We start from the raw sequence: 26,869 nt of genomic DNA, 5'->3' as shown, positions 1-26,869 counted from the left end.
ATCCTCTGATGAAATCTGGAAAGAAGCTTTCTGAGAAACTGCTTAGTGTTCTGTTAATTCATCTCACAGAGTTACATGTGTATTTCGTGGATCTCTTTGCTAGCCTTATTTCTGTGGAATCTGAGAACAGATATTTCGGAACCCTTTGAAGACATAGGGCCAAAGGAAATATCATGCCAAAACAAAGAGAAAGAAGCTTTCTGAGAAACTTCTTTGTGTTCTGTGAAATCATCTCACAGAGTTACAGCTTTCCCCTCAAGAAGCCTTTCGCTAAGGCAGTTCTTGTGGAATTGGCAAAGTGATATTTGGAAGACCATAGAGGGCTACGGTGAAAAAGGAAATATCCACAGATGAAATCTGGAAAGAAGCTTTCTGAGAAACTGCTTAGTGTTCTGTTAATTCATCTCACAGAGTTACATGTGTATTTCGTGGATCTCTTTGCTAGCCTTATTTCTGTGGAATCTGAGAACAGATATTTCGGATCCCTTTGAAGACTATAGGGCCAAAGGAAATATCCTCCGATAACAAAGAGAAAGAAGCTTTCTGAGAAACTTCTTTGTGTTCTGTGAAATCATCTCACAGAGTTACAGCTTTCCCCTCAAGAAGCCTTTCGCTAAGACAGTTCTTGTGGAATTGGCAAAGTGATATTTGGAAGCCCATAGAGGGCTACGGTGGAAAAGGAAATATCCTCAGATGAAATCTGGAAAGAAGCTTTCTGAGAAAATGCTTAGTGTTCTGTTAATTCATCTCACAGAGTTACATGTGTATTTCGTGGATCTCTTTGCTAGCCTTATTTCTGTGGAATCTGAGAACAGATATTTCAAAAAACTCTGAAGACTATAGGGCCAAAGGAAATATCCTCCGATAACAAACAGAAAGAAGCTTTCTGAGAAACTTCTTTGTGTTCTGTGAAATCATCTCACAGAGTTACAGCTTTCCCCTCAAGAAGCCTTTCGCTAACACAGTTCTTGTGGAATTGGCAAAGTGATATTTGGAAGCCCATAGAGGGCTATGGTGAAAAAGGAAATATCCTCAGATGAAATCTGGAAAGAAGCTTTCTGAGAAACTGCTTAGTGTTCTGTTAATTCATCTCACAGAGTTACATGTGTATTTCGTAGATCTCTTTGCTAGCCTTATTTCTGTGGAATCTGAGAACAGATATTTCGGATCCCGTTGAAGACTATAGGGCGAAAGGAAATATCCTCCCATAACAAAGAGAAAGAAGGTTTCTGAGAAACTTCTTTGTGTTCTGTGAAATCATCTCACAGAGTTACAGCTTTCTCCTCAAGAACCCTTTCGCTAAGACAGTTCTTGAGGAATTGGCAAAGTGATATTTGGAAGCACATAGAGGGCTATGGTGAAAAAGGAAATATCCTCAGATGAAATCTGGAAAGAAGCTTTCTGAGAAACTGCTTAGTGTTCTGTTAATTCATCTCACAGAGTTACATGTGTATTTCGTGGATCTCTTTGCTAGCCTTATTTCTGTGGAATCTGAGAACAGATATTTCGGATCCCTTTGAACTACAGGGCCAAAGGAAATATCCTCCCAAAACAAAGAGAAAGAAGCTTTCTGAGAAACTTCTTTGTGTTCTGTGAAATCATCTCAGAGAGTTACAGCTTTCCCCTCAAGAAGCCTTTCGCTAAGACAGTTCTTGTGGAATTGGCAAAGTGATATTTGGAAGCCAACAGTTGGCTATGGTGAAAAAGGAAATATCCTCAGATGAAATCTGGATAGAAGCTTTCGGAGAAACTGCTTAGTGTTCTGTTAATTCATCTCACAGAGTTACATGTGTATTTCGTGGATTTCTTTGCTAGCCTTATTTCTGTGGAATCTGAGAACAGATATTTCGGAACCCTTTGAAGACTATAGGGCCAAAGGAAATATCATGCCAAAACAAAGTGAAAGAAGCTTTCTGAGAAACTTCTTTGTGTTCTGTGAAATCATCTCACAGAGTTACAGCTTTCCCCTCAAGAAGCCTTTCGCTAACACAGTTCTTGTGGAATTGTCAAAGTGATATTTGGAAGCCCATAGAGGGCTATGGTGAAAAAGGAAATATCCTCAGATGAAATCTGGAAAGAAGCTTTCTGAGAAACTGCTTAGTGTTCTGTTAATTCATCTCACAGAGTTACATGTGTATTTCGTGGATCTCTTTGCTAGCCTTATTTCTGTGGAATCTGAGAACAGATATTTCGGATCCCTTTGAAGACTATAGGGCCAAAGGAAATATCCTCCGATAACAAAGAGAAAGAAGCTTTCTGAGAAACTTCTTTGTGTTCTGTGAAATCATCTCCCAGAGTTACAGCTTTCCCCTCAAGAAGCCTTTCGCTAAGACAGTTATTGTGCAATTGGCAAGGTGATATTTGGAAGCCCATAGAGGGCTATGGTGAAAAAGGAAATATCCTCAGATGAAATCTGGAAAGAAGCTTTCTGAGAAACTGCTTAGTGTTCTGTTAATTCATCTCACAGAGTTATATGTGTATTTCGTGGATCTCTTTGCTAGCCTTATTTCTGTGGAATCTGAGAACAGATATTTCGGAACCCTCTGAAGACTATATTGCCAAAGGAAATATCCTCCGATAACAAACAGAAAGAAGCTTTCTGAGAAACTTCTTTGTGTTCTGTGAAATCATCTCACAGAGTTACAGCTTTCCCCTCAAGAAGCCTTTCTCTAAGACAGTTCTTGTGGAATTGGCAAAGTGATATTTGGAAGCCCATAGAGGGCTATTGTGAAAAAGGAAATATCCTCAGATGAAATCTGGAAAGAAACTTTCTGAGAAACTGCTTAGTGTTCTGTTAATTCATCTCACAGAGTTACATGTGTATTTCGTGGATCTCTTTGCTAGCCTTATTTCTGTGGAATCTGAGAACAGATATTTCGGATCCCATTGATGACTATAGGGCCAAAGGAAATATCCTCCGATAATAAAAAGAAAGAAGCTTTCTGAGAAACTTCTTTGTGTTCTGTGAAATCATCTCACAGAGTTACAGCTTTCCCCTCAAGAAGCCTTTCTCTAAGACAGTTCTTGTGGAATAGGCAAAGTGATATTTGCAAGGCCACAGTGGGCTATGGTGAAAAAGGAAATATCCTCCGATGAAATCTGGAAAGAAGCTTTCTGAGAAACTGCTTAGTGTTCTGTTAATTCATCTCACAGAGTTACATGTGTATTTCGTGGATCTCTTTGCTAGCTTTATTTCTGTGGAATCTGAGAACAGATATTTCGGAACCCTTTGGAGACTATAGGGCAAAGGAAATATCATGCCAAAAGAAAGAGAAAGAAGCTTTCTGAGAAACTTCTTTGTGTTCTGTGTAATCATCTCACAGAGTTACAGCGTTCCCCTCAAGAAGCCTTTCGCTAAGACAGTTCTTGTGGAATTGGCAAAGTGATATTTGGAAGCCCATAGAGGGCTATGGTGAAAAAGGAAATATCCTCAGATGAAATCTGGAAAGAAGCTTTCTGAGAAACTGCTTAGTGTTCTGTTAATTCATCTCACAGAGTTACATGTGTATTTCGTGGATCTCTTTGCTAGCCTTATTTCTGTGGAATCTGAGAACAGATATTTCGGCTCCCATTGATGACAATAGGGCCAAAGGAAATATCCTCCGATAACAAAAAGAAAGAAGCTTTCTGAGAAACTTCTTTGTGTTCTGTGAAATCATCTCACAGAGTTACAGCTTTCCCCTCAAGAAGCCTTTCGCTAAGACAGTTCTTGTGGAATAGGCAAAGTGATATTTGGAAGGCCACAGTGGGCTATGGTGAAAAAGGAAATATCCTCTGATGAAATCTGGAAAGAAGCTTTCTGAGAAACTGCTTAGTGTTCTGTTAATTCATCTCACAGAGTTACATGTGTATTTCGTGGATCTCTTTGCTAGCCTTATTTCTGTGGAATCTGAGAACAGATATTTCGGAACCCTTTGAAGACATAGGGCCAAAGGAAATATCATGCCAAAACAAAGAGAAAGAAGCTTTCTGAGAAACTTCTTTGTGTTCTGTGAAATCATCTCACAGAGTTACAGCTTTCCCCTCAAGAAGCCTTTCGCTAAGGCAGTTCTTGTGGAATTGGCAAAGTGATATTTGGAAGCCCATAGAGGGCTACGGTGAAAAAGGAAATATCCACAGATGAAATCTGGAAAGAAGATTTCTGAGAAACTGCTTAGTGTTCTGTTAATTCATCTCACAGAGTTACATGTGTATTTCGTGGATCTCTTTGCTAGCCTTATTTCTGTGGAATCTGAGAACAGATATTTCGGATCCCTTTGAAGACTATAGGGCCAAAGGAAATATCCTCCGATAACAAAGAGAAAGAAGCTTTCTGAGAAACTTCTTTGTGTTCTGTGAAATCATCTCACAGAGTTAGAGCTTTCCCCTCAAGAAGCCTTTCGCTAAGACAGTTCTTGTGGAATTGGCAAAGTGATATTTGGAAGCCGATAGAGGGCTACGGTGGAAAAGGAAATATCCTCAGATGAAATCTGGAAAGAAGCTTTCTGAGAAAATGCTTAGTGTTCTGTTAATTCATCTCACAGAGTTACATGTGTATTTCGTGGATCTCTTTGCTAGCCTTATTTCTGTGGAATCTGAGAACAGATATTTCAAAAAACTCTGAAGACTATAGGGCCAAAGGAAATATCCTCCCAAAACAAAGAGAAAGAAGCTTTCTGAGAAACTTCTTTGTGTTCTGTGAAATCATCTCAGAGAGTTACAGCTTTCCCCTCAAGAAGCCTTTCGCTAAGACAGTTCTTGTGGAATTGGCAAAGTGATATTTGGAAGCCAACAGTTGGCTATGGTGAAAAAGGAAATATCCTCAGATGAAATCTGGATAGAAGCTTTCTGAGAAACTGCTTAGTGTTCTGTTAATTCATCTCACAGAGTTACATGTGTATTTCGTGGATTTCTTTGCTAGCCTTATTTCTTTGGAATCTGAGAACAGATATTTCGGAACCCTTTGAAGACTATAGGGCCAAAGGAAATATCATGCCAAAACAAAGTGAAAGAAGCTTTCTGAGAAACTTCTTTGTGTTCTGTGAAATCATCTCACAGAGTTACAGCTTTCCCCTCAAGAAGCCTTTCGCTAACACAGTTCTTGTGGAATTGGCAAAGTGATATTTGGAAGCCCATAGAGGGCTATGGTGAAAAAGGAAATATCCTCAGATGAAATCTGGAAAGAAGCTTTCTGAGAAACTTCTTAGTGTTCTGTTAATTCACCTCACAGGGTTACATCTGTATTTCATGGATCTCTTTGCTAGCCTTATTTCTGTGGAATCTGAGAACAGATATTTCGGATCCCTTTGAAGACTATAGGGCCAAAGGAAATATCCTCCGATAACAAAGAGAAAGAAGCTTTCTGAGAAACTTCTTTGTGTTCTGTGAAATCATCTCACAGAGTTACAGCTTTCCCCTCAAGAAGCCTTTCGCTAAGACAGTTCTTGTGGAATTGGCAAAGTGATATTTGGAAGCCCATAGAGGGCTACGGTGGAAAAGGAAATATCCTCAGATGAAATCTGGAAAGAAGCTTTCTGAGAAAATGCTTAGTGTTCTGTTAATTCATCTCACAGAGTTACATGTGTATTTCGTGGATCTCTTTGCTAGCCTTATTTCTGTGGAATCTGAGAACAGATATTTCAAAAACTCTGAAGACTATAGGGCCAAAGGAAATATCCTCCGATAACAAACAGAAAGAAGCTTTCTGAGAAACTTCTTTGTGTTCTGTGAAATCATCTCACAGAGTTACAGCTTTCCCCTCAAGAAGCCTTTCGCTAACACAGTTCTTGTGGAATTGGCAAAGTGATATTTGGAAGCCCATAGAGGGCTATGGTGAAAAAGGAAATATCCTCAGATGAAATCTGGAAAGAAGCTTTCTGAGAAACTGCTTAGTGTTCTGTTAATTCATCTCACAGAGTTACATGTGTATTTCGTGGATCTCTTTGCTAGCCTTATTTCTGTGGAATCTGAGAACAGATATTTCGGATCCCGTTGAAGACTATAGTTCGAAGGGAAATATCCTCCCATAACAAAGAGAAAGAAGGTTTCTGAGAAACTTCTTTGTGTTCTGTGAAATCATCTCAGAGAGTTACAGCTTTCTCCTCAAGAACCCTTTCGCTAAGACAGTTCTTGAGGAATTGGCAAAGTGATATTTGGAAGCACATAGAGGGCTATGGTGAAAATGGAAATATCCTCAGATGAAATCTGGAAAGAAGCTTTCTGAGAAACTGCTTAGTGTTCTGTTAATTCATCTCACAGAGTTACATGTGTATTTCGTGGATCTCTTTGCTAGCCTTATTTCTGTGGAATCTGAGAACAGATATTTCGGATCCCTTTGAAGACTACAGGGCCAAAGGAAATATCCTCCCAAAACAAAGAGAAAGAAGCTTTCTGAGAAACTTCTTTGTGTTCTGTGAAATCATCTCAGAGAGTTACAGCTTTCCCCTCAAGAAACCTTTCGCTAAGACAGTTCTTGTGGAATTGGCAAAGTGATGTTTGGAAGCCAACAGTTGGCTATGGTGAAAAAGGAAATATCCTCAGATGAAATCTGGATAGAAGCTTTCTGAGAAACTGCTTAGTGTTCTGTTAATTCATCTCACAGAGTTACATGTGTATTTCGTGGATTTCTTTGCTAGCCTTATTTCTGTGGAATCTGAGAACAGATATTTCGGAACCCTTTGAAGACTATAGGGCCAAAGGAAATATCATGCCAAAACAAAGTGAAAGAAGCTTTCTGAGAAACTTCTTTGTGTTCTGTGAAATCATCTCACAGAGTTACAGCTTTCCCCTCAAGAAGCCTTTCGCTAACACAGTTCTTGTGGAATTGGCAAAGTGATATTTGGAAGCCCATAGAGGGCTATGGTGAAAAAGGAAATATCCTCAGATGAAATCTGGAAAGAAGCTTTCTGAGAAACTTCTTAGTGTTCTGTTAATTCACCTCACAGGGTTACATCTGTATTTCGTGGATCTCTTTGCCAGCCTTATTTCTGTGGAATCTGAGAACAGATATTTCGGATCCCTTTGAAGACTATAGGGCCAAAGGAAATATCCTCCGATAACAACGAGAAAGAAGCTTTCTGAGAAACTTCTTTGTGTTCTGTGAAATCATCTCACAGAGTTACAGCTTTCCCCTCAAGAAGCCTTTCGCTAAGACAGTTCTTGTGGAATTGGCAAAGTGATATTTGGAAGCCCATAGAGGGCTACGGTGGAAAAGGAAATATCCTCAGATGAAATCTGGAAAGAAGCTTTCTGAGAAAATGCTTAGTGTTCTGTTAATTCATCTCACAGAGTTACATGTGTATTTCGTGGATCTCTTTGCTAGCCTTATTTCTGTGGAATCTGAGAACAGATATTTCAAAAAACTCTGAAGACTATAGGGCCAAAGGAAATATCCTCCGATAACAAACAGAAAGAAGCTTTCTGAGAAACTTCTTTGTGTTCTGTGAAATCATCTCACAGAGTTACAGCTTCCCCTCAAGAAGCCTTTCGCTAACACAGTTCTTGTGGAATTGGCAAAGTGATATTTGGAAGCCCATAGAGGGCTATGGTGAAAAAGGAAATATCCTCAGATGAAATCTGGAAAGAAGCTTTCTGAGAAACTGCTTAGTGTTCTGTTAATTCATCTCACAGAGTTACATGTGTATTTCGTGGATCTCTTTGCTAGCCTTATTTCTGTGGAATCTGAGAACAGATATTTCGGATCCCGTTGAAGACTATAGGGCGAAAGGAAATATCCTCCCATAACAAAGAGAAAGAAGGTTTCTGAGAAACTTCTTTGTGTTCTGTGAAATCATCTCACAGAGTTACAGCTTTCTCCTCAAGAACCCTTTCGCTAAGACAGTTCTTGAGGAATTGGCAAAGTGATATTTGGAAGCACATAGAGGGCTATGGTGAAAATGGAAATATCCTCAGATGAAATCTGGAAAGAAGCTTTCTGAGAAACTGCTTAGTGTTCTGTTAATTCATCTCACAGAGTTACATGTGTATTTCGTGGATCTCTTTGCTAGCCTTATTTCTGTGGAATCTGAGAACAGATATTTCGGATCCCTTTGAAGACTACAGGGCCAAAGGAAATATCCTCCCAAAACAAAGAGAAAGAAGCTTTCTGAGAAACTTCTTTGTGTTCTGTGAAATCATCTCAGAGAGTTACAGCTTTCCCCTCAAGAAGCCTTTCGCTAAGACAGTTCTTGTGGAATTGGCAAAGTGATATTTGGAAGCCAACAGTTGGCTATGGTGAAAAAGGAAATATCCTCAGATGAAATCTGGATAGAAGCTTTCTGAGAAACTGCTTAGTGTTCTGTTAATTCATCTCACAGAGTTACATGTGTATTTCGTGGATTTCTTTGCTAGCCTTATTTCTGTGGAATCTGAGAACAGATATTTCGGAACCCTTTGAAGACTATAGGGCCAAAGGAAATATCATGCCAAAACAAAGTGAAAGAAGCTTTCTGAGAAACTTCTTTGTGTTCTGTGAAATCATCTCACAGAGTTACAGCTTTCCCCTCAAGAAGCCTTTCGCTAACACAGTTCTTGTGGAATTGGCAAAGTGATATTTGGAAGCCCATAGAGGGCTATGGTGAAAAAGGAAATATCCTCAGATGAAATCTGGAAAGAAGCTTTCTGAGAAACTTCTTAGTGTTCTGTTAATTCACCTCACAGGGTTACATCTGTATTTCGTGGATCTCTTTGCTAGCCTTATATCTGTGGGATCTGAGAACAGATATTTCGGAACCCTCTGAAGAGTATAGGGCCAAAGGAAATATCCTCCGATAACAAAGAGAAAGAAGCTTTCTGAGAAACTTCTTTGTGTTCTGTGAAATCATCTCACAGAGTTACAGCTTTCCCCTCAAGAAGCCATTCTCTAAGACAGTTCTTGTGGAATTGGCAAAGTGATATTTGGAAGCCCATAGAGGGCTATGGTGAAAAAGGAAATATCCTCAGATGAAATCTGGAAAGAAGATTTCTGAGAAACTGCTTAGTGTTCTGTTAATTCATCTCACAGAGTTACACGTGTATTTCGTGGATCTCTTTGCTAGCCTTATTTCTGTGGAATCTGAGAACAGATATTTCGGAACCCTCTGAAGACTATAGGGCCAAAGGAAATATCCTCCGATAACAAACAGAAAGAAGCTTTCTGAGAAACTTCTTTGTGTTCTGTGAAATCATCTCACAGAGTTACAGCTTTCCCCTCAAGAAGCCTTTCGCTAAGACAGTTCTTGTGGAATTGGCAAAGTGATATTTGGAAGCCCATAGAGGGCTACGGTGAAAAAGGAAATATCCTCAGATGAAATCTGGAAAGAAGCTTTCTGAGAAACTGCTTAGTGTTCTGTTAATTCATCTCACAGAGTTACATGTGTATTTCGTGGATCTCTTTGCTAGCCTTATTTCTGTAGAATCTGAGAACAGATATTTTGGACCCCTTTGAAGACTATAGAGCCAAAGGAAATATCATGCCAAAACAAAGAGAAAGAAGCTTTCTGAGAAACTTCTTTGTGTTCTGTGAAATCATCTCACAGAGTTACAGCTTTCTCCTCCAGAAGCCTTTCGCTAAGACAGTTTTTGTGGAATTGGCAAAGTGATATTTGGAAGCCCATAGAGGGCTATGGTGAAAAAGGAAATATCCTCAGATGAAATCTGGAAAGAAGCTTTCTGAGAAACTGCTTAGTGTTCTGTTAATTCATCTCACAGAGTTACATGTGTATTTCGTGGATCTCTTTGCTAGCCTTATTTCTGTGGAATCTGAGAACAGATATTTCAAAAAACTCTGAAGACTATAGGGCCAAAGGAAATATCCTCCGATAACAAACAGAAAGAAGCTTTCTGAGAAACTTCTTTGTGTTCTGTGAAATCATCTCACAGAGTTACAGCTTTCCCCTCAAGAAGACTTTCGCTAACACAGTTCTTGTGGAATTGGCAAAGTGATATTTGGAAGCCCATAGAGGGCTATGGTGAAAAAGGAAATATCCTCAGATGAAATCTGGAAAGAAGCTTTCTGAGAAACTGCTTAGTGGTCTGTTAATTCATCTCACAGAGTTACATGTGTATTTCGTGGATCTCTTTGCTAGCCTTATTTCTGTGGAATCTGAGAACAGATATTTCGGATCCCGTTGAAGACTATAGGGCGAAAGGAAATATCCTCCCATAACAAAGAGAAAGAAGGTTTCTGAGAAACTTCTTTGTGTTCTGTGAAATCATCTCACAGAGTTACAGCTTTCTCCTCAAGAACCCTTTCGCTAAGACAGTTCTTGAGGAATTGGCAAAGTGATATTTGGAAGCACATAGAGGGCTATGGTGAAAATGGAAATATCCTCAGATGAAATCTGGAAGGAAGCTTTCTGAGAAACTGCTTAGTGTTCTGTTAATTCATCTCACAGAGTTACATGTGTATTTCGTGGATCTCTTTGCTAGCCTTATTTCTGTGGAATCTGAGAACAGATATTTCGGATCCCTTTGAAGACTACAGGGCCAAAGGAAATATCCTCCCAAAACAAAGAGAAAGAAGCTTTCTGAGAAACTTCTTTGTGTTCTGTGAAATCATCTCACAGAGTTACAGCTTTCCCCTCAAGAAGCCTTTCGCTAAGACAGTTCTTGTGGAATTGGCAAAGTGATATTTGGAAGCCCATAGTGGGCTATGGTGAAAAAGGAAATATCCTCAGATGAAATCTGGATAGAAGCTTTCTGAGAAACTGCTTAGTGTTCTGTTAATTCATCTCACAGAGTTACATGTGTATTTCGTGGATTTCTTTGCTAGCCTTATTTCTGTGGAATCTGAGAACAGATATTTCGGAACCCTTTGAAGACTGTAGGGCCAAAGGAAATATCATGCCAAAACAAAGTGAAAGAAGCTTTCTGAGAAACTTCTTTGTGTTCTGTGAAATCATCTCACAGAGTTACAGCTTTCCCCTCAAGAAGCCTTTCGCTAACACAGTTCTTGTGGAATTGGCAAAGTGATATTTGGAAGCCCATAGAGGGCTATGGTGAAAAAGGAAATATCCTCAGATGAAATCTGGAAAGAAGCTTTCTGAGAAACTGCTTAGTGTTCTGTTAATTCATCTCACAGAGTTACATCTGTATTTCGTGGATCTCTTTGCTAGCCTTATTTCTGTGGAATCTGAGAACCGATATTTCGGATCCCTTTGAAGACTATAGGGCCAAAGGAAATATCCTCCGATAACAAAGAGAAAGAAGCTTTCTGAGAAACTTCTTTGTGTTCTGTGAAATCATCTCACAGAGTTACAGCTTTCCCCTCAAGAAGCCTTTCGCTAAGACAGTTCTTGTGGAATAGGCAAAGTGATATTTGGAAGCCCCTAGAGGGCTATGGTGAAAAAGGAACTATGCTCAGATGAAATCTGGAAAGAAGCTTTCTGAGAAACTGCTTAGTGTTCTGTTAATTCATCTCACAGAGTTACATGTGTATTTCGTGGATCTCTTTGCTAGCCTTATTTCTGTGGAATCTGAGAACAGATATTTCGGAACCCTTTGGAGACTATAGGGCCAAAGGAAATATCATGCCAAAAGAAAGAGAAAGAAGCTTTCTGAGAAACTTCTTTCTGTTCTGTGTAATCATCTCACAGAGTTACAGCTTTCCCCTCAAGAAGCCTTTCGCTAAGACAGTTCTTGTGGAATTGACAAAGTGATATTTAGAAGCCCATAGAGGGCTACGGTGAAAAAGGAAATATCCTCAGATGAAATCTGGAAAGAAGCTTTCTGAGAAACTGCTTAGTGTTCTGTTAATTCATCTCACAGAGTTACATGTGTATTTCCTGGATCTCTTTGCTAGCCTTATTTCTGTGGAATCTGAGAACAGATATTTCGGATCCCTTTGAAGACTATAGGGCCAAAGGAAATATCCTCCGATAACAAAGAGAAAGAAGCTTTTTGACAAACTTCTTTGTGTTCTGTGAAATCATCTCACAGAGTTACAGCTTTCCCCTCAAGAAGCCTTTCGCTAAGACAGTTCTTGTGGAATAGGCAAAGTGATATTTGGAAGCCCATAGAGGGCTATGGTGAAAAAGGAAATATCCTCAGATGAAATCTGGAAAGAAGCTTTCTGAGAAACTGCTTAGTGTTCTGTTAATTCATCTCACAGAGTTACATCTGTATTTCGTGGATCTCTTTGCTAGCCTTATTTCTGTGGAATCTGAGAACAGATATTTCGGGTCCCATTGATGACTATAGGGCCAAGGGAAATATTCTCCGATAACAAAGAGAAAGAAGCTTTCTGAGAAACTTCTTTGTGTTCTGTGAAATCATCTCACAGAGTTACAGCTTTCCCCTCAAGAAGCCTTTCGCTAAGACAGTTTTTGTGGAATTGGCAAAGTGACATTTGGAAGCCCATAGAGGGCTATGGTGAAAAAGGAAATATCCTCACAGGAAATCTGGAAAGAAGCTTTCTGAGAAACTGCTTAGTGTTCTGTTAATTCATCTCACAGAGTTACATCTGTATTTCGTGGATCTCTTTGCTAGCCTTATTTCTGTGGAATCTGAGAACAGATATTTCGGATCCCATTGAAGACTATAGGGCGAAAGGAAATATCCTCCCATAACAAAGAGAAAGAAGGTTTCTGAGAAACTTCTTTGTGTTCTGTGAAATCATCTCACAGAGTTACAGCTTTCTCCTCAAGAACCCTTTCGCTAAGACAGTTCTTGTGGAATTGGCAAAGTGATATTTGGAAGCACATAGAGGGCTACGGTGAAAATGGAAATATCCTCAGATGAAATCTGGAAAGAAGCTTTCTGAGAAACTGCTTAGTGTTCTGTTAATTCATCTCACAGAGGTACATGTGTATGTCGTGGATCTCTTTGCTAGCCTTATTTCTGTGGAATCTGAGAACAGATATTTCGGATCCCTTTGAAGACTATAGGGCCAAAGGAAATATCCTCCCAAAACAAAGAGAAATAAGCTTTCTGACAAACTTCTTTGTGTTCTGTGAAATCATCTCAAGGAGTTACAGCTTCCCCTCAAGAAGCCTTTCGCTAAGACAGTTCTTGTGGAATTGGCAAAGTGATATTTGGAAGCACATAGAGGGCTATGGTGAAAAATGAAATATCCTCAGATGAAATCTGGAAAGAAGCTTTCTGAGAAACTGCTTAGTGTTCTGTTAATTCATCTCACAGAGGTACATGTGTATTTCGTGGATCTCTTTGCTAGCCTTATTTCTGTGGAATCTGAGAACAGATATTTCGGATCCCTTTGAAGACTATAGGGCCAAAGGAAATATCCTCCCAAAACAAAGAGAAATAAGCTTTCTGACAAACTTCTTTGTGTTCTGTGAAATCATCTCACAGAGTTACATCTTTCCCCTCAAGAAGACTTTCGCTAAGACAGTTCTTGTGGAATAGGCAAAGTGATATTTGGAAGCCCATAGAGGGCTATGGTGAAAAAGGAAATATCCTCAGATGAAATCTGGAAAGAAGCTTTCTGAGAAACTGCTTAGTGTTCTGTTAATTCATCTCACAGAGTTACATGTGTATTTCGTGGATCTCTTTGCTAGCCTTATTTCTGTGGAATCTGAGAACAGATATTTCGGATCCCATTGATGACTATAGGGCCAAAGGAAATATCCTCCGATAACAAACAGAAAGAAGCTTTCTGAGAAACTTCTTTGTGTTCTGTGAAATCATCTCACAGAGTTACAGCTTTCCCCTCAAGAAGCCTTTCGCTAACACAGTTCTTGTGGAATTGGCAAAGTGATATTTGGAAGCCCATAGAGGGCTATGGTGAAAAAGGAAATATCCTCCAATGAAATCTGGAAAGAAGCTTTCTGAGAAACTGCTTAGTGTTCTGTTAATTCATCTCACAGAGTTACATCTGTATTTCGTGGATCTCTTTGCTAGCCTTATTTCTGTGGAATCTGAGAACCGATATTTCGGATCCCTTTGAAGACTATAGGGCCAAAGGAAATATCCTCCGATAACAAAGAGAAAGAAGCTTTCTGAGAAACTTCTTTGTGTTCTGTGAAATCATCTCACAGAGTTACAGCTTTCCCCTCAAGAAGCCTTTCGCTAAGACAGTTCTTGTGGAATAGGCAAAGTGATATTTGGAAGCCCATAGAGGGCTATGGTGAAAAAGGAACTATGCTCAGATGAAATCTGGAAAGAAGCTTTCTGAGAAACTGCTTAGTGTTCTGTTAATTCATCTCACAGAGTTAGATGTGTATTTCGTGGATCTCTTTGCTAGCCTTATTTCTGTGGAATCTGAGAACAGATATTTCGGAACCCTTTGGAGACTATAGGGCCAAAGGAAATATCATGCCAAAAGAAAGAGAAAGAAGCTTTCTGAGAAACTTCTTTCTGTTCTGTGTAATCATCTCACAGAGTTACAGCTTTCCCCTCAAGAAGCCTTTCGCTAAGACAGTTCTTGTGGAATTGACAAAGTGATATTTAGAAGCCCATAGAGGGCTACGGTGAAAAAGGAAATATCCTCAGATGAAATCTGGAAAGAAGCTTTCTGAGAAACTGCTTAGTGTTCTGTTAATTCATCTCACAGAGTTACATGTGTATTTCCTGGATCTCTTTGCTAGCCTTATTTCTGTGGAATCTGAGAACAGATATTTCGGATCCCTTTGAAGACTATAGGGCCAAAGGAAATATCCTCCGATAACAAAGAGAAAGAAGCTTTCTGACAAACTTCTTTGTGTTCTGTGAAATCATCTCACAGAATTACAGCTTTCCCCTCAAGAAGCCTTTCGCTAAGACAGTTCTTGTGGAATAGGCAAAGTGATATTTGGAAGCCCATAGAGGGCTATGGTGAAAAAGGAAATATCCTCAGATGAAATCTGGAAAGAAGCTTTCTGATAAACTGCTTAGTGTTCTGTTAATTCATCTCACAGAGTTACATCTGTATTTCGTGGATCTCTTTGCTAGCCTTATTTCTGTGGAATCTGAGAACAGATATTTCGGGTCCCATTGATGACTATAGGGCCAAGGGAAATATTCTCCGATAACAAAGAGAAAGAAGTTTTCTGAGAAACTTCTTTGTGTTCCGTGAAATCATCTCACAGAGTTACAGCTTTCCCCTCAAGAAGCCTTTCGCTAAGACAGTTTTTGTGGAATTGGCAAAGTGATATTTGGAAGCCCATAGAGGGCTATGGTGAAAAAGGAAATATCCTCACAGGAAATCTGGAAAGAAGCTTTCTGAGAAACTGCTTAGTGTTCTGTTAATTCATCTCGCAGAGTTACATCTGTATTTCGTGGATCTCTTTGCTAGCCTTATTTCTGTGGAATCTGAAAACAGATATTTCGGATCCCATTGAAGACTATAGGGCGAAAGGAAATATCCTCCCATAACAAAGAGAAAGAAAGTTTCTGAGATACTTCTTTGTGTTTTGTGAAATCATCTCACAGAGTTACAGCTTTCCCCTCAAGAAGCCTTTCGCTAAGACAGTTCTTGTGGTATAGGCAAAGTGATATTTGGAAGCCCATAGTGGGTTATGGTGAAAAAGGAAATATCCTCCGATGAAATCTGGAAAGAAGCTTTCTGAGAAACTGCTTAGTATTCTGTTAATTCATCTCACAGAGTTACATGTGTATTTCGTGGATCTCTTTGCTAGCCTTATTTCTGTGGAATCTGAGAACAGATATTTCGGAACCCTTTGAAGACTATAGAGCCAAAGGAAATATCATGCCAAAACAAAGAGAAAGAAGCTTTCTGAGAAACTTCTTTGTGTTCTGTGAAATCATCTCACAGAGTTACAGCTTTCCCCTCAAGAAGCCTTTCGCTAACACAGTTCTTGTGGAATAGGCAAAGTGATATTTGGAAGCCCATAGAGGGCTATGGTGAAAAAGGAACTATGCTCAGATGAAATCTGGAAAGAAGCTTTCTGAGAAACTGCTTAGTGTTCTGTTAATTCATCTCACAGAGTTACATGTGTATTTCGTGGATCTCTTTGCTAGCCTTATTTCTGTGGAATCTGAGAACAGATATTTCGGAACCCTTTGGAGACTATAGGGCCAAAGGAAATATCATGCCAAAAGAAAGAGAAAGAAGCTTTCTGAGAAACTTCTTTCTGTTCTGTGTAATCATCTCACAGAGTTACAGCTTTCCCCTCAAGAAGCCTTTCGCTAAGACAGTTCTTGTGGAATTGACAAAGTGATATTTAGAAGCCCATAGAGGGCTACGGTGAAAAAGGAAATATCCTCAGATGAAATCTGGAAAGAAGCTTTCTGAGAAACTGCTTAGTGTTCTGTTAATTCATCTCACAGAGTTACATGTGTATTTCCTGGATCTCTTTGCTAGCCTTATTTCTGTGGAATCTGAGAACAGATATTTCGGATCCCTTTGAAGACTATAGGGCCAAAGGAAATATCCTCCGATAACAAAGAGAAAGAAGCTTTCTGACAAACTTCTTTTTGTTCTGTGAAATCATCTCACAGAATTACAGCTTTCCCCTCAAGAAGCCTTTCGCTAAGACAGTTCTTGTGGAATAGGCAAAGTGATATTTGGAAGCCCATAGAGGGCTATGGTGAAAAAGGAAATATCCTCAGATGAAATCTGGAAAGAAGCTTTCTGAGAAACTGCTTAGTGTTCTGTTAATTCATCTCACAGAGTTACATCTGTATTTCGTGGATCTCTTTGCTAGCCTTATTTCTGTGGAATCTGAGAACAGATATTTCGGGTCCCATTGATGACTATAGGGCCAAGGGAAATATTCTCCGATAACAAAGAGAAAGAAGTTTTCTGAGAAACTTCTTTGTGTTCCGTGAAATCATCTCACAGAGTTACAGCTTTCCCCTCAAGAAGCCTTTCGCTAAGACAGTTTTTGTGGAATTGGCAAAGTGATATTTGGAAGCCCATAGAGGGCTATGGTGAAAAAGGAAATATCCTCAGAGGAAATCTGGAAAGAAGCTTTCTGAGAAACTGCTTAGTGTTCTGTTAATTCATCTCACAGAGTTACATCTGTATTTCGTGGATCTCTTTGCTAGCCTTATTTCTGTGGAATCTGAAAACAGATATTTCGGATCCCATTGAAGACTATAGGGCGAAAGGAAATATCCTCCCATAACAAAGAGAAAGAAAGTTTCTGAGATACTTCTTTGTGTTTTGTGAAATCATCTCACAGAGTTACAGCTTTCCCCTCAAGAAGCCTTTCGCTAAGACAGTTCTTGTGGTATAGGCAAAGTGATATTTGGAAGCCCATAGTGGGTTATGGTGAAAAAGGAAATATCCTCCGATGAAATCTGGAAAGAAGCTTTCTGAGAAACTGCTTAGTATTCTGTTAATTCATCTCACAGAGTTACATGTGTATTTCGTGGATCTCTTTGCTAGCCTTATTTCTGTGGAATCTGAGAACAGATATTTCGGAACCCTTTGAAGACTATAGAGCCAAAGGAAATATCATGCCAAAACAAAGAGAAAGAAGCTTTCTGAGAAACTTCTTTGTGTTCTGTGAAATCATCTCACAGAGTTACAGCTTTCCCCTCAAGAAGCCTTTCGCTAACACAGTTCTTGTGGAATTGGCAAAGTGATATTTGGAAGCCCATAGAGGGCTATGGTGAAAAAGGAAATATCCTCAGATGAAATCTGGAAAGAAGCTTTCTGAGAAACTGCTTAGTGTTCTGTTAATTCATCTCACCGAGTTACATCTGTATTTCGTGGATCTCTTTGCTAGCCTTATTTCTGTGGAATCTGAGAACAGATATTTCGGAACCCTTTGAAGACTATAGGGCGAAAGGAAATATCCTCCCATAACAAAGAGAAAGAAGGTTTCTGAGAAACTTCTTTGTGTTCTGTGAAATCATCTCACAGAGTTACAGCTTTCCCCTCAAGAAGCCTTTCTCTAAGACAGTTCTTGTGGAATTGGCAAAGTGATATTTGGAAGCCCATAGAGGGCTATGGTGAAAAAGGAAATATCCTCAGATGAAATCTGGAAAGAAGCTTTCTGAGAAACTGCTTAGTGTTCTGTTAATTCATCTCACAGAGTTACATGTGTATTTCGTGGATCTCTTTGCTAGCCTTATTTCTGTGGAATCTGAGAACAGATATTTCGGATCCCATTGATGACTATAGGGCCAAAGGAAATATCCTCCGATAACAAAAAGAAAGAAGCTTTCTGAGAAACTTCTTTGTGTTCTGTGAAATCATCTCACAGAGTTACAGCTTTCCCCTCAAGAAGCCTTTCGCTAAGACAGTTCTTGTGGAATAGGCAAAGTGATATTTGGAAGCCCATAGATTGCTATGGTGAAAAAGGAAATATCCTCAGATGAAATCTGGAAAGAAGCTTTCTGAGAAACTGCTTAGTGTTCTGTTAATTCATCTCACAGAGTTACATGTGTATTTCGTGGATCTCTTTGCTAGACTTATTTCTGTGGAATCTGAGAACAGATATTTCGGATCCCTTTGAAGACTATAGGGCCAAAGGAAATATCCTCCGATAACAAAGAGAAAGAAGCTTTCTGAGAAACTTCTTTGTGTTCTGTGAAATGATCTCACAGAGTTACAGCTTTCCCCTCAAGAACCCTTTCGCTAAGACACTTCTTGTGGAATTGGCAAAGTGATATTTGGAAGCCCATAGAGGGCAACGGTGAAAAAGGAAATATCCTCAGATGAAATCTGGAAAGAAGCTTTCTGAGAAACTGCTTAGTGTTCTGTTAATTCATCTCACAGAGTTACATGTGTATTTCGTGGATCTTTTTGGTAGCCTTATTTCTGTGGAATCTGAGAACAGATATTTCGGATCCCTTTGAAAACTATAGGGCCAAAGGAAATATCCTCCGATAACAAAGAGAAAGAAGGTTTCTGAGAAACTTCTTTGTGTTCTGTGAAATCATCTCACAGAGTTACAGCTTTCCCCTCAAGAAGCCTTTCGCTAAGACAGTTCTTGTGGAATAGGAAAAGTGATATTTGGAAGCCCATAGTGGGCTATGGTGAAAAAGGAAATATCCTCAGATGAAATCTGGATAGAAGCTTTCTGAGAAACTGCTTAGTGTTCTGTTAATTCATCTCACAGAGTTACATGTGTATTTCGTGGATTTCTTTGCTAGCCTTATTTCTGTGGAATCTGAGAACAGATATTTCAGAACCCTTTGAAGACTATAGGGCCAAAGGAAATATCATGCCAAAACAAAGAAAAAGAAGCTTTCTGAGAAACTTCTTTGTGTTCTGTGAAATCATCTCACACAGTTACAGCTTTCCCCTTAAGAAGCATTTCGCTAACACAGTTCTTATGGAATTGGCAAAGTGATATTTGGAAGCCCATAGAGGGCTATGGTGAAAAAGGAAATATCCTCAGATGAAATCTGGAAAGAAGCTTTCTGAGAAACTGCTTAGTGTTCTGTTAATTCATCTCACAGGGTTACATCTGTATTTCGTGGATCTCTTTGCTAGCCTTATATCTGTGGAATCTGAGAACAGATATTTCGGATCCCATTGAAGACTATAGGGCGAAAGGAAATATCCTCCCATAACAAAGAGAAAGAAGCTTTCTGAGAAACTTCTTTGTGTTCTGTGAAATCATCTCACAGAGTTACAGCTTTCCCCTCAAGAAGCCTTTCGCTAAGACAGTTCTTGTGGAATTGGCAAAGTGATATTTGGAAGCTCATAGAGGGCTATGGTGAAAATGGAAATATCCTCAGATGAAATCTGGAAAGAAGCTTTCTGAGAAACTGCTTAGTGTTCTGTTAATTCATCTCACAGAGTTACATGTGTATTTCGTGGATCTCTTTGCTAGCCTTATTTCTGTGGAATCTGAGAACAGGTATTTCGGATCCCTTTGAAGACAATAGGGCCAAAGGAAATATCCTCCGATAACAAAGAGAAAGAAGCTTTCTGACAAACTTCTTTGTTTTCTGTGAAATCATCTCAAGGAGTTACAGCTTCCCCTCAAGAAGCCTTTCGCTAAGACAGTTCTTGTGGAATTGGCAAACTGATATTTGGAAGCCCATAGAGGGCTATGGTGAAAAAGGAAATATCCTCCGATGAAATCTGGAAAGAAGCTTTCTGAGAAACTGCTTAGTGTTCTGTTAACTCATCTCACAGGGTTACATCTGTATTTCGTGGATCTCTTTGCTAGCCTTATTTCTGTGGAATCTGAGAACAGATATTTCGGATCCCATTGAAGACTATAGGGCGAAAGGAAATATCCTCCCATAACAAAGAGAAAGAAGCTTTCTGAGAAACTTCTTTGTGTTCTGTGAAATCATCTCACAGAGTTACAGCTTTCTCCTCAAGAACCCTTTCGCTAAGACAGTTCTTGTGGAATTGGCAAAGTGATATGTTGAAGCACATAGAGGGCTATGGTGAAAATGGAAATATCCTCAGATGAAATCTGGAAAGAAGCTTTCTGAGAAACTGCTTAGTGTTCTCTTAATTCATCTCACAGAGTTACATGTGTATTTCGTGGATCTCTTTGCTAGCCTTATTTCTGTGGAATCTGAGAACAAATATTTCCGATCCCTTTGAAGACTATAGGGCCAAAGGAAATATCCTCCCATAACAAAGAGAAAGAAGCTTTCTGACAAACTTCTTTGTGTTCTGTGAAATCATCTCAAGGAGTTACAGCTTCCCCTCCAGAAGCCTTTCGCTAAGACAGTTTTTGTGGAATTGGCAAAGTGATATTTGGAAGCCCATAGAGGGCTATGGTGAAAAGGAAATATAGTCCGATGAAATCTGGAAAGAAGCTTTCTGAGAAACTGCTTAGTGTTCTGTTAATTCATCTCACAGAGTTACATATGTATTTCGTGGATCTCTTTGCTAGCCTTATTTCTGTGGAATCTGAGAACAGATATTCGGATCCCTTTGAAGACTGTAGGGCCAAAGGAAATATCCTCCGATAACAAAGAGAAAGAAGCTTTCTGAGAAACTTCTTTGTGTTCTGTGAAATCATCTCACAGAGTTACAGCTTTCCCCTCAAGAAGCCTTTCGCTAAGACAGTTCTTGTGGAATAGGCAAAGTGATATTTGGAAGCCCATAGAGGGCTATGGTGAAAAAGGAACTATGCTCAGATGAAATCTGGAAAGAAGCTTTCTGAGAAACTGCTTAGTGTTCTGTTAATTCATCTCACAGAGTTACATGTGTATTTCGTGGATCTCTTTGCTAGCCTTATTTCTGTGGAATCTGAGAACAGATATTCGGATCCCTTTGAAGACTATAGGGCCAAAGGAAATATCCTCCCATAACAAAGAGAAAGAAGCTTTCTGAGAAAATTCTTTGTGTTCTGTGAAATCATCTCAAGGAGTTACAGCTTCCCGTCCAGAAGCCTTTCGCTAAGACAGTTCTTGTGGAATTGGCAAAGTGATATTTGGAAGCCCATAGAGGGCTATGGTGAAAAAGGAAATATTCTCCGATGAAATCTGGAAAGAAGCTTTCTGAGAAACTGCTTAGTGTTCGGTTAATTCATCTCACAGAGTTACATGTGTATTTCGCGGATCTCTTTGCTAGCCTTATTTCTCTGGAATCTGAGAACCGATATTTCAGATCCCTTTGAAGACTATAGGGCCAAAGGAAATATCCTCCTATAACAAAGAGAAAGAAGCTTTCTGAGAATCTTCTTTGTGTTCTGTGAAATCACCTCGCAGAGTTACAGCTTTCCCCTCAAGAAGACTTTCGCTAAGACAGTTCTTGTGGAATTGGAAAAGTGATATTTGGAAGCCCATAGAGGGCTATGGTGAAAAAGGAAATATCCTCAGATGAAATCTGGAAAGAAGCTTTCTGAGAAACTGCTTAGTGTTCTGTTAATTCATCTCACAGAGTTACATTGTATTTCGTGGATCTCTTTGCTAGCCTTATATCTGTGGAATCTGAGAACAGATATTTCGGATCCCTTTGAAAACTATAGGGCCAAAGGAAATATCCTCCGATAACAAAGAGAAAGAAGGTTTCTGAGAAACTTCTTTGTGTTCTGTGAAATCATCTCACAGAGTTACAGCTTTCCCCTCAAGAAGACTTTCGCTAAGACAGTTCTTGTGGAATAGGCAAAGTGATATTTGGAAGCCCGTAGTGGGCTGTGGTGAAAAAGGAAATATCCTCAGATGAAATCTGGAAAGAAGCTTTCTGAGAAACTGCTTAGTGTTCTGTTAATACATCTCACAGAGTTACATGTGTATTTCGTGGATCTCTTTGCTAGCCTTATTTCTGTGGAATCTGAGAACAGATATTTCGGAACCCTTTGGAGACTATAGGGCCAAAGGAAATATCATGCCAAAAGAAAGAGAAAGAATCTTTCTGAGATACTTCTTTGTGTTCTGTGAATTCATCTCACAGAGTTACAGCATTCCCCTCAAGAAGCCTTTCGCTAAGACAGTTATTGTGGAATTGGCATAGTGATATTTGGAAGCCCATAGAGGGCTATGGTGAAAAAGGAAATATCCTCAGATGAAATCTGGAAAGAAGCTTTCTGAGAAACTGCTTAGTGTTCTCTTAATTCATCTCACAGAGTTACATGTGTATTTCGTGGATCTATTTCCTAGCCTTATTTCTGTGGAATCTGAGAACAGATATTTCGGATCCCATTGATGACTATAGGGCCAAAGGAAATATCCTCCGATAACAAAAAGAAAGAAGCTTTCTGAGAAACTTCTTTGTGTTCTGTGAAATCATCTCACAGAGTTACAGCTTTCCCCTCAAGAAGCCTTTCGCTAAGACAGTTCTTGTGGAATTGGCAAAGTGATATTTGGAAGCCCTTAGAGGGCTATGGTGAAAAAGGAAATATCATCAGATGAAATGTGGAAAGAAGCTTTCTGAGAAACTGCTTAGTGTTCTGTTAATTCATCTCACAGAGTTACATGTGTATTTCGTGGTTCTCTTTGCTAGCCTTATTTCTGTGGAATCTGAGAACAGATATTTCGGGTCCCATTGAAGACTATAGGGCCAAAGGAAATATCCTCCCATAACAAAGAGAAAGAAAGTTTCTGAGAAACTTCTTTGTGTTCTGTGAAATCATCTCACAGAGTTACAGCTTTCCCCTCAAGAAGCCTTTCGCTAAGACAGTTCTTGTGGAATAGGCAAAGTGATATTTGGAAGCCCATAGTGGGTTATGGTGAAAAAGGAAATATCCTCCGATGAAATCTGGAAAGAAGCTTTCTGAGAAACTGCTTAGTGTTCTGTTAATTCATCTCACAGAGTTACATGTGTATTTCGTGGATCTCTTTGCTAGCCTTATTTCTGTGGAATCTGAGAACAGATATTTCGGAACCCTCTGAAGACTATAGGGCCAAAGGAAATATCCTCCGATAACAAACAGAAAGAAGCTTTCTGAGAAACTTCTTTGTGTTCTGTGAAATCATCTCACAGAGTTACAGCTTTCCCCTCAAGAAGCCTTTCGCTAAGACAGTTCTTGTGGAATTGGCAAAGTGATATTTGGAAGCCTATAGAGGGCTACGGTGAAAAAGGAAATATCCTCAGATGAAATCTGGAAAGAAGCTTTCTGAGAAACTGCTTAGTGTTCTGTTAATTCATCTCACAGAGTTACATCTGTATTTCGTGGATCTCTTTGCTAGCCTTATTTCTGTGGAATCTGAGAACAGATATTTCGGGTCCCATTGATGACTATAGGGCCAAGGGAAATATTCTCCGATAACAAAGAGAAAGAAGCTTTCTGAGAAACTTCTTTGTGTTCTGTGAAATCATCTCACAGAGTTACAGCTTTCCCCTCAAGAAGTCTTTCGCTAAGACAGTTCTTGTGGAATTGGCAAAGTGATATTTGGAAGCCCATAGAGGGCTATGGTGAAAAAGGAAATATCCTCACAGGAAATCTGGAAAGAAGCTTTCTGAGAAACTGCTTAGTGTTCTGTTAATTCATCTCACAGAGTTACATGTGTATTTCGTGGATCTCTTTGCTATCCTTTATCTGTGGAATCTGAGAACAGATATTTCGGAACCCTTTGAAGACTATAGGGCCAAAGGAAATATCATGCCAAAACAAAGAGAAAGAAGCTTTCTGAGAAACTTCTTTGTGTTCTGTAAAATCATCTCACAGAGTTACAGCTTTCCCCTCAAGAAGCCTTTCGCTAACACAGTTCTTGTGGAATTGGCAAAGTGATATTTGGAAGCCCATAGAGGGCTATGGTGAAAAAGGAAATATCCTCAGATGATCTCTGGAAAGAAGCTTTCTGAGAAACTGCTTAGTGTTCTGTTAATTCATCTCACAGAGTTACATCTGTAATTCGTGGATCTCTTTGCTAGCCTTATTTCTGTGGAATCTGAGAACAGATATTTCGGATCCCTTTGAAGACTATAGGGCCAAAGGAAATATCCTCCCAAAACAAAGAGAAAGAAGCTTTCTGACAAACTTCTTTGTGTACTGTGAAATCGTCTCAAGGAGTTACAGCTTCCCCTCAAGAAGCCTTTCGCTAAGACAGTTCTTGTGGAATTGGCAAAGTGATATTTCGAAGCCTATAGAGGGCTATGGTGAAAAAGGAAATATCCTCAGATTAAATCTGGAAAGAAGCTTTCTGAGAAACTGCTTAGTGTTCTGTTAATTCATCTCACAGAGTTACATGTGTATTTCGTGGTTCTCTTTGCTAGCCTTATTTCTGTGGAATCTGAGAACAGATATTTCGGGTCCCATTGAAGACTATAGGGCCAAAGGAAATATCCTCCCATAACAAAGAGAAAGAAAGTTTCTGAGAAACTTCTTTGTGTTCTGTGAAATCATCTCACAGAGTTACAGCTTTCCCCTCAAGAAGCCTTTCGCTAAGACAGTTCTTGTGGAATAGGCAAAGTGATATTTGGAAGCCCATAGAGGGCTATGGTGAAAAAGGAACTATGCTCAGATGAAATCTGGAAAGAAGCTTTCTGAGAAACTGCTTAGTGTTCTGTTAATTCATCTCACAGAGTTACATGTGTATTTCGTGGATCTCTTTGCTAGCCTTATTTCTGTGGAATCTGAGAACAGATATTCGGATCCCTTTGAAGACTATAGGGCCAAAGGAAATATCCTCCCATAACAAAGAGAAAGAAGCTTTCTGAGAAAATTCTTTGTGTTCTGTGAAATCATCTCAAGGAGTTACAGCTTCCCGTCCAGAAGCCTTTCGCTAAGACAGTTCTTGTGGAATTGGCAAAGTGATATTTGGAAGCCCATAGAGGGCTATGGTGAAAAAGGAAATATTCTCCGATGAAATCTGGAAAGAAGCTTTCTGAGAAACTGCTTAGTGTTCTGTTAATTCATCTCACAGAGTTACATGTGTATTTCGCGGATCTCTTTGCTAGCCTTATTTCTCTGGAATCTGAGAACCGATATTTCAGATCCCTTTGAAGACTATAGGGCCAAAGGAAATATCCTCCTATAACAAAGAGAAAGAAGCTTTCTGAGAATCTTCTTTGTGTTCTGTGAAATCACCTCGCAGAGTTACAGCTTTCCCCTCAAGAAGACTTTCGCTAAGACAGTTCTTGTGGAATTGGAAAAGTGATATTTGGAAGCCCATAGAGGGCTATGGTGAAAAAGGAAATATCCTCCAATGAAATCTGGAAAGAAGCTTTCTGAGAAACTGCTTAGTGTTCTGTTAATTCATCTCACAGAGTTACATTGTATTTCGTGGATCTCTTTGCTAGCCTTATATCTGTGGAATCTGAGAACAGATATTTCGGATCCCTTTGAAAACTATAGGGCCAAAGGAAATATCCTCCGATAACAAAGAGAAAGAAGGTTTCTGAGAAACTTCTTTGTGTTCTGTGAAATCATCTCACAGAGTTACAGCTTTCCCCTCAAGAAGACTTTCGCTAAGACAGTTCTTGTGGAATAGGCAAAGTGATATTTGGAAGCCCGTAGTGGGCTGTGGTGAAAAAGGAAATATCCTCAGATGAAATCTGGAAAGAAGCTTTCTGAGAAACTGCTTAGTGTTCTGTTAATACATCTCACAGAGTTACATGTGTATTTCGTGGATCTCTTTGCTAGCCTTATTTCTGTGGAATCTGAGAACAGATATTTCGGAACCCTTTGGAGACTATAGGGCCAAAGGAAATATCATGCCAAAAGAAAGAGAAAGAATCTTTCTGAGATACTTCTTTGTGTTCTGTGAATTCATCTCACAGAGTTACAGCATTCCCCTCAAGAAGCCTTTCGCTAAGACAGTTATTGTGGAATTGGCATAGTGATATTTGGAAGCCCATAGAGGGCTATGGTGAAAAAGGAAATATCCTCAGATGAAATCTGGAAAGAAGCTTTCTGAGAAACTGCTTAGTGTTCTCTTAATTCATCTCACAGAGTTACATGTGTATTTCGTGGATCTATTTCCTAGCCTTATTTCTGTGGAATCTGAGAACAGATATTTCGGATCCCATTGATGACTATAGGGCCAAAGGAAATATCCTCCGATAACAAAAAGAAAGAAGCTTTCTGAGAAACTTCTTTGTGTTCTGTGAAATCATCTCACAGAGTTACAGCTTTCCCCTCAAGAAGCCTTTCGCTAAGACAGTTCTTGTGGAATTGGCAAAGTGATATTTGGAAGCCCTTAGAGGGCTATGGTGAAAAAGGAAATATCATCAGATGAAATGTGGAAAGAAGCTTTCTGAGAAACTGCTTAGTGTTCTGTTAATTCATCTCACAGAGTTACATGTGTATTTCGTGGTTCTCTTTGCTAGCCTTATTTCTGTGGAATCTGAGAACAGATATTTCGGGTCCCATTGAAGACTATAGGGCCAAAGGAAATATCCTCCCATAACAAAGAGAAAGAAAGATTCTGAGAAACTTCTTTGTGTTCTGTGAAATCATCTCACAGAGTTACAGCTTTCCCCTCAAGAAGCCTTTCGCTAAGACAGTTCTTGTGGAATAGGCAAAGTGATATTTGGAAGCCCATAGTGGGTTATGGTGAAAAAGGAAATATCCTCCGATGAAATCTGGAAAGAAGCTTTCTGAGAAACTGCTTAGTGTTCTGTTAATTCATCTCACAGAGTTACATGTGTATTTCGTGGATCTCTTTGCTAGCCTTATTTCTGTGGAATCTGAGAACAGATATT

The sequence above is a fragment of the Macaca fascicularis genome, chromosome 9 (genome assembly GCF_037993035.2).
Source record: "Macaca fascicularis isolate 582-1 chromosome 9, T2T-MFA8v1.1".
NCBI lineage: Eukaryota > Metazoa > Chordata > Mammalia > Primates > Cercopithecidae > Macaca > Macaca fascicularis.
This window is presented reverse-complemented; position numbering follows the sequence as displayed.